Genomic DNA, 9004 nt, shown 5'->3' with positions numbered 1-9004 from the left:
AATGTATTATTATACTGTCTGCTATGATGGTGTTAGAAGAGAGGTGCCGGCCAATCTTTCAGAAGTAGATATGCCTTTTCACAAATTAACTATCTACTACTATAAATAGAAAGTTTAATTGCGTGATGAAGCGTGAAATGTGTTTTGTTATAGATGTTTTCTGTTTCATCAACTTGCATACCAAGAATGTGTTTCAACATGATCTCTGATTTGAGATGCTGAGTGGATCATAAATTACACAAGGGCGAGGTGTGTCTCTGTGTGTGTGTGTGTGTTTGTGTGTGTGTGTGTGTGTGTGTGTGTGTGTGTGTGTGTGTGTGTGTGTGTGTGTGTCTTCTTTTTGTTTTTGTTAAATGTTTTCATTAGGGTTTCTAGAAGAGCATACTGATTTGCTTTGATCATGTTGCATCTATTAGATTTCATTATTGTGACTCAGTTTAAAATGTAATTCTGGTTGCAGAGGTTTAAAAAGACAAAGAGTGTCCAATCACTGTACATAAAACCTCAAACCTTGAAACTACCGGAAGCCAAAAGTCAGATTTGCCTTTAAAATAAACTAAATGTCTTGAGGTGAGGTTCTCCATTTACGGTAAGTACTTTAACATAACAATGTGTTATATTCACTACAATTTATGTTTTGCATAGAAATGTATACCTGCACCAACAATAAACACTTACACGTACAGAGAGGTGATAAACCAACATTTAGCAAGATACTTTATTGAACCCAAATTGGGAAATGTAGTATTTTATAACTATCACTTTAAGAGTGATTGAATCTGTAATAAACTGACATAACAAAAGAAACAATACACTGCTGGCTCAGAGTCTGTTGGGACCAATGGCTGCTTAGCTTTTAAACCTTTCCATAGCTGGATGGCAAATACTCTGTAGGTGTGGCAGTCTGTTTAGAGCACCTGCAGTATGTTAACAATGTGTTGTTAATCCTACAGTTGGCACGCAAGTAGACATGCTTATGATCCTGCTAGAGGATTATTTATAGTTTACACAAGTACACACGCACACGCACACAAAGTTTTCCTGTGATGTGATAAATAATCAATGATGACCAGAAGAGGAAGACAGACAGAGTTGTCCTTAATATGTAAGCATCCTGGCATTTTCTCTTTCAGCATTCTGTCTGTTAGGCAATGTGAATTACTTCCATTGCCCTGCAGCTCACCAGTATATGGAGCGACAGCACACTCTAGTGTGCAAAGAGTATTACTACGAGATACATCTGTATATTGTTTTTGTTAGCTGAATAAAAATGTGACTGGTTAGACAATACATTGTGTTTCCTTGAATGAGAAATGTATTAAGGGCTTCATTTATCTTCTTAATTTATTATCACTTTGAACATGCTAACTCTTAAATGGAGTTGCAGGGTTTAAAGTTCCCAGTTGTGGTGTGACAAATCAGTCCTGACAGCTGGCGTTAAAATATGTAGCTGATAAATGCTAAGGGTTCATTAAAATGTCATAATTAAACTCACTAAATACAAAAAATTTCAGCATATTTTATATTGAATAGCATGTCCTTTATTGTTATAGCAAGTCTGCATGATGCAAATGTGCAAACACATGTATTGCTATAAAATAAATTAAGTTTCCGTTGTTATTTTCAGCGTAATCTGAATGTTAAGCTCTTCTACACTTTCTTAAATATTCAGATAACTATTATGATTATAATTGTTGTTAATATCTCTGAACCTAGATTTCAACTTTATTTGAAATTGTTCTGTATAGGCCTACATAGATTTATGTGAATGTAATTATTTACTTAGAGACGCAAATCATTTTTGCAAAGGCCAAATCATGAAAAAGTAGAAATGACATCTTAAAGTGTGAAACTATAAGTAATGTGAATAAGATCTACAGGATATTTCAGAGTCTAGGTGAGGTGTCGCCTGAAGGAAAAAGAGAGCCTGTGTGTCAGGACTAAAATAACATCAAGCGGAAAGGTGATAATGAAGCTAAGGGTTTCAAAGACGTTGTGGAATGAAAGCATGGTTTCCGTGTGTGTGATTGTTTGTTTTACTTTCACAAGCCCAGGAGGAGTAAAGCAGACTTTGGTGTAGTGCGAAGGTGAGGCTCAAAGTGTCACTTCGGAGGCATCTGCAACTCACCGACATGCCTACCTGTCACTCAGAGAAATTCTCCATCTCTGTTTCTGTCAGCTCTTATTCATAAACCACAACCCTGTGGCTGCTAGGTATGTTGGCTCGCTAAAGGACATGATAGTGCAAGAATCCGAAACTGAATCTGCTGTTCGCATCACAAACTGTGGTGGGACATTTTTTATTGATGACAGTAGCAGCTGTGACACACCATGTTATTACAATTTGGAATGGGATGCAAAATTATTCGTTTCATCTATCCACAGATCAATTGAACCTAAATGCTTTTAACTTTAAAACCTTCATGATGATACTCTATGGGTTTCGTGCAGCTCTATTTGGCTTATTCACTTCATCCTTTCTTTGAATAATTATATTTTCTTGCTTACTTACAGTGGAGGTCATGTTAAAGTATTCAGATCCTTTACTAAATTAAAAGTATTAACATGAAAATGTTGCATTACAAGTAAAAGTCCCATATCCCCCCTAATTATTTAAGTTAATGTTTCTGATTTAAAAAAAGAAAACAATATTAATTCAGTTAAAACGTCTGCATCATCATGTTTTAGAGTAATATAACTGATAAGTTATTGCCAATTTAATTACTTTATAAACGGTTTGGTAGTTTAATGTACAGTACAGCAATAAATGATATTGTCTAAGATTGTCATATGTTTAGTGAGAGAACCAAATATCTCTGAAACTCAACTTTAATGAGTTTAAAGAAACAGCCTAAACCAAGGTGTTTTAAAAAAAAGAAAGTGTATTCAACTTAAGAAGTAGGAAGATTTTTGTAAGGAACAACAAATCCTTAATTTCATCAGGAATGTATTCAGAGACACATAGTTTTCACTAGACAGATAGGTATACAAATGTTGTATAAACACCTATTACTAATGTATAACATTTGTTTGTATTATAATGTGTAGAACATAGTATTACACTGATATCCGTCATTTAATGGGCTGATATTTGAAGCGAGTGAAGTACAAGTACCTTAAGGGTTGTGCTCACAGTAGCAAAAATAAGTACTTCCAATAAGTTCCAATAAAAACTGGGGGGGTGGGGTTACCTTGGTTGGTTATTGGCTAATGGTTACACAAGCCGAAAAAACATTATGACATCATAAAGTGGCCAAAATCTGATCAGATAATTATCAGAAAGGTTTTTAAATAAATGGATCAGGACAAAAAGTGAGCGAATCATTTGTGCAATGGGAAAAAGTACCAAAGCGATATAGGTTTAACTCAAATGTACAGACAATAACTTGAAAAAGACATAAGAAACAGAGTTAAGATTTGTTTTTGCTTTCAGTTGGAGACCTAAATATAGATAATGTAATTGCATGCATGGCAGTGTGTTCTGTAAGTGTATCGTGGATTTATATATACATACTGTAAGACAAGTGTGCAGGAATATGCAAGGAGGAGGGAAGTAAGGGGATGATTACTAATAAAAATGCTAAATAAATGCATATATAGTATATTTTACTACCAATATGAACTTGGGTCTATAGGGGATTCAGTGTTTTTAACTTCAAAATAACCTTTTCAACAATACAGTATGTACCTGACCTTTGCAAACCCTAAACCATATGTAAGAGAAAAGTCGGCCATGTGTGTGGTATCATGTGAAGGAATTGTTTGGACAAACCCACAGCCTCTCTCTTGTGTTATACTAAATGGGTTCTTTACATGCTTTTCACTCATTCAAGTTTCTTAAATAGCAGCCCAGCTCTAGCCGCAGAATCCCTCCTAAGAGAGGACGTTTAATCTCTACCATCAGCTGGAAGTTTAAATGAGCTGTGGGGAATAGGAGAAGAAAGCCAACTCTCCCCTCACAGGCCTAATAGTCTCCACCGTCAGCAGCACTTCATACACAACCCCTGGCTGGCAGATTAGAAGGAAGGCTCACCGCAAACACAGACGGACGCACGCACCAGCACGCTATGGATTCAAGTCATATGTGCTTTTATTCAAAGCATAATGTGGAAATGCACAAATTGTAATATATACAAATACATTAACACGTGATAAACCTGTAATGGGCAATCCACCCACGTTCACACACACACTTTTCTGAAGTTGACTGTAGTGGGGTATATGACCGCTGCTTTGGTCCTGCCACAAGTCAATCCCTGTTTGTAAATCCCATTTCCATGTCCTCCTTTTTCCTTAGGGATCTTTCTGTTTGTTTCTTAAATATCTGTCATCTATGAAGGGCACAAAGTCGAAGGCAGAAGAAATTCTCCCCCTCTTCAACAGCAAAATCAAAAATTACATTTATGCACTCCTTTATTGTCTTTTCTGTTGAACTCAATCATAAAAAAACAATCATGCACTCTTTCTAGCCAGCATTTTTTAATAAAAGGCGTTGAATAGCCAACTGAAACACTTGGCCCTACTGTCCATCAAAAAGTGGGTGGGGAATAGAGACAGCAGAACATACAGTTGTAGATGAATACATTTAAAACAGGTAAAGTAAATGTATTTATCTTCGCCAGGGGATCATGCAATCGGTCTTGTGTACAGTATGTGAGTGGGTGTGTGAGCATCTCTGTGTTAGACCATGGTTAATCTGGCATAAGAGTATGTTCAAGGACCTTACTAAACATACAAGTGAGTACATCACATCACCTCAATTGATTACAAAGTGCTTTACATTTAGTTAATATAAAATAAGAATAAAAACGCAGTGGTTTGAGGTTGTCGATGAAAACGATCTGCACTTAACTGATTGCACCTTTTAGTTAACAATGTATTCCATGACTGCTTATATGTGACAGACGTTGCTCATATTGATAATTATAACAAATGAACAGCATTTTAATAGTGTTATACTTTTTTCAGTAATCCCACATTCACCAATTTACAACAAGATCATCAGGAGCAGAAAAAAATTCCCAGCTCACACACTGATGGCTTATGCTTTAACAAGTAGATTTCATAGGCACAAGGCGATTAAAACACAAACCTTCCAATAAAAAGACGACCTCTCTACCCCCTAAGCCAAAGCTGCCCTCAGTAGAAGTTTGAGACAGTGTAAGAAGATTGTTAAACTTAAAATGTGCCCCATAGTCTGAAACAACGTCTCAAATGTTATGATAATGTTTCTCTGTAGCTGCCGGATGTGTAAATAAGCAATGGTTTGCTTTCAGGTTCACTATATCAACTTACAGGGTGAAGATAACTTATTCCTGTCCCCCCTGGTGGACAAAAATATCAATACTTACAGGTAAAATATATATTTGGCGTGGTTTCTCTCCTAAAGATATGTAGCTACTGTTGTACCAAGGTTGCCTACAGGACTAACTGAAACCTACATCTTAGGGAAATGTTTGATTTGAATAACTTATGCGACATAAGCCAGTCTGCCAAGTCTGCAACGTTGCAATAAAACAAATGAATGCATGTCTCAAATTCACTTTAATCAACGGTTGCCCCAAAAAGGCTCACTGGAGAAAAGACAAGCACAGACTGCTGTACCCCCCCGGCGACCGGTGGATTGAAATGCAAACATCTAATCATAATTAAGAAAGAGGAACATACTGTTCGAACATATACCTGTTTTTTACATGTCACGGATTGTCAATGATTAGTGTTTTCTGTTATTGGTTTTGTTCAAACAACTAAAGGGGAACTCCCACACACATTGTACACATCAAATGTTGTTCACAGGTCTAAATGTGTTTCGCATTTGGTTTTTAATTATCAAGTGGCTGCTTAGGTCAAAATTGAGCTCAGGTGATGTCAAGCAAGCCACAATGATATAGGTAAAACTGTGGATTTATACATTTATGTGATTTCTTTGAATTATTTAAACAATTTGTGAAACGTTTCCTATTGTGTTTACACTCTTTGTACATGTGTATCTGTCTGTCTGCAGCTAAACTTGCATAACATTACATGTAACTTTTATCCAAAGCAACTGTCATACTCAACACTGTGGGCAATCCCCACAGGAGCAATTTGGGGTGAAGTGTCTTGCCCAGGGACACAACGACATGCTGACTGCAGTGGGGTTTGAACCTGTGACCCCCTGATCCGAACACCAACACACAACCCACTGCACCACACGCCTCGCCACATCACAGGACACATCAGATGAATGTTTTCTACACAATGTTGACTGTATTTTCCCTTAATTGCTGTGTATTTATCAATTCTGTATTGTGTAATCCTTATATTAATGTCCAGCCCTTGTTAAAAGTGACTGTTGTATTAGTGCAGTACAGAGTGGCGGTGATAGCCTGTATATTATATGCACAGATATTATGTGAACTGCTATATTACTGCTCTGAATGCCATATGCAGCATTCAAATGTCAATCATATGCTTTAGTGTTGATAGAAAAATAGACCTGGATTACGCTCACACATAAATCACATCACACTGCACACAATGTTTGGCTGCTCTTTTGCTATTTGATGCTTTCAAATTTGCAGACAAGACAAAACAGGTATAGACAGTCGCTTCAGTGTCAAACTAAAACCAATGCCAAGATGTGAATAGTGCATCAGGGCATTATTGGAAACAGCTCAAACTGAGCTCAAAGGAAGAGACACTGTGGGAAACCATTCAAAAAAACATGAAGTCAGGTAAGGCCAACGTCCTTTCTCTAGCATAAGCAACTGGTGGTACTCAATATATGTTGCAGCCCAAATAACCCATGCCAAAACACTATCAAAACACAATACTATCAAATTCAAACCAACTTCTAACAGAATATCACAACATTTCCTGTATTGTAGATGTTGCCTTTAAACACTATCAATCTCCCATTTAGCTCTGTGGCATCTTGAGAGCAGCCTCATTGCCCAACAATCTCTCGGACGATTTCCAGGTTGTTGTTTTTTAATACTGCCTTGGTTCTTCTGAAGCCTTGACCAATTTCCATAAAATTCTTGTTGTTTTGGAAAAATACTCGAACATGGAAGTGGTCTCCCAGCTATCATTCTTAAATGCCTTCAATTGCGGGTAAACTTGGTACACTGATATCATGGCACATTCATTCACTTTTCTCCTTTCTTGGCCCATCATCAGTCCGGCATACCAAAGTGTTCACTGCCGAAGACAACTCAGCTTTTAGTATAGGATTATTGCACAATAAAATTAAAGGCTTACCCTGATCATCTAATGTTGGCAGTATCAGAATCATTTTTCTTGGAATGCACCAGGGATTCCTGCCTCTTCAACATTGAGTGGATCTGACTGGAACTCCATGAAAAATAATGTTTATTATTTGTCTGTATAACATTCGTTTTATATTCAATTGGTACAAATAAACAGTTTGGTTAACATTTCTTTTTTTGGCCCAACAGTTGTAAACACTGCAACTTTGTCTTACGGTCTTTACAATTCATACAAACAATTTATTTTTTAAATGAAGACCCTTTGAGAAACTTTGAAGCCTCAAAGAAAGTAACACATGTTGGAAAGACTTACTGTAGGTCAAGCAAGGCCCAACACCACAATTCAAACTTTGTTTTGCCATTTTATGTGTTGGCTAAATGTTCTTTCATGAGTTTCATTTTGATGTTGGTGTTATGTGATATTCTGTTGTGTCTGAATCAGTTTACCTGCAGTAGTTTATTGTATAGGTCAAGCAGTTAATGCACAAAAAGGTCATGTTGCTGCCATGGTTGCTGCTCTATAGTCCAATGTTTAGCCCAATTGTTTGCAGCACTGGGATTTGGAGCTTAAGGAATCAAACTTCATTAAAAAAGTAAACTCTGTACTTAGCTAAGATCTTTTATTTGTTTGTGCTCAGTGCAGTTGACAGCAACAGCTTCTTTCAGCACTGAAGACCAATCACTCGAGAACACTTCCAAATTTCTGCTTTTGTACCATATAGCTCCACCTACTACAGGAAACACCACTTAACAAATCAATTAATTCACAGAAGTTATGTTATGTTCCTAAAAACAGAAATATCATGATTTAACAGAAAACAGATCACATCAAACATGTCAAACAGATTAGATGTATAACATAAATGCTCCAAAACTTTCTTTAAAAAAACAAAAACATCAAAACATCCATCTAAAAATCCCACATTTGGCACATTCCACCAGGAATACCTGAATAAAAGGAAGTTAAATTGGCTCAGTGCGGTTTGGCAGTCCCTGGGTCCAGAGCCGGCCCAAACCATTGAGCGACAGCTTTGGGCTTAGAGCCCGGCAGCCACTAAGGGCCCCCTAGCAAAAACAAAACAATAATAATCTCAGTACACCGTCACCGTGATAAGTATGTTTAATTAATTTTGTTAATATGCCTAAATTGCCTACTCTCAAAGTCATGTATTATATTATTGAGTCAATAATATAATACATTAACCGTGCTATACCTGAACCTCATCAAGACACTAGAGAGGACGGCAGGATTGTAATTTCCCGTCTTCAGTGAATGCAACAGAGGCAAGACACCAGACCAACCAGAGAGTTGAATGGAAATAAACATCTGTCTTATTGGCCGACAGGTACCTATCATGTGAGCTGTGACAATGTTTAAAATAAACTGTCAGTCGGACTCAGAGTTTTTGAAGATGGACATAAGAACATTTGTTCTTAAAAAAGACGACAATTCTCAAGTGGTGGTTCACACAACAACCCCAGAGCCAGCACTTGAGCCAGGTAAACAAGGTATGTAAATGTCAGTAAACTTCCAAGTTATGCGAACATGTAAGCAAAGCATAAATTACAGCTACGTTGACGTTACTTTGAATCGCGGGGGTAAGCTAAACCGTTAGCAAGTAGCTATAGCTAGCCAGAATATTAAATAAACACTTTGTCATACAATCTAAATGTAATGTTTTTTAGCGTTACCTGGTGATTTCAAAGAAAGCTCTCTGGGAAATGTTGACTTACTGTCAGTGTTCGACATGAAG

This window comes from Notothenia coriiceps, unplaced genomic scaffold (genome assembly GCF_000735185.1).
Source record: "Notothenia coriiceps isolate Sejong01 unplaced genomic scaffold, NC01 NC01_scaffold00000666, whole genome shotgun sequence".
NCBI classification, from domain to species: domain Eukaryota; kingdom Metazoa; phylum Chordata; class Actinopteri; order Perciformes; family Nototheniidae; genus Notothenia; species Notothenia coriiceps.
Note: the sequence above shows the minus strand (reverse complement) of the source record.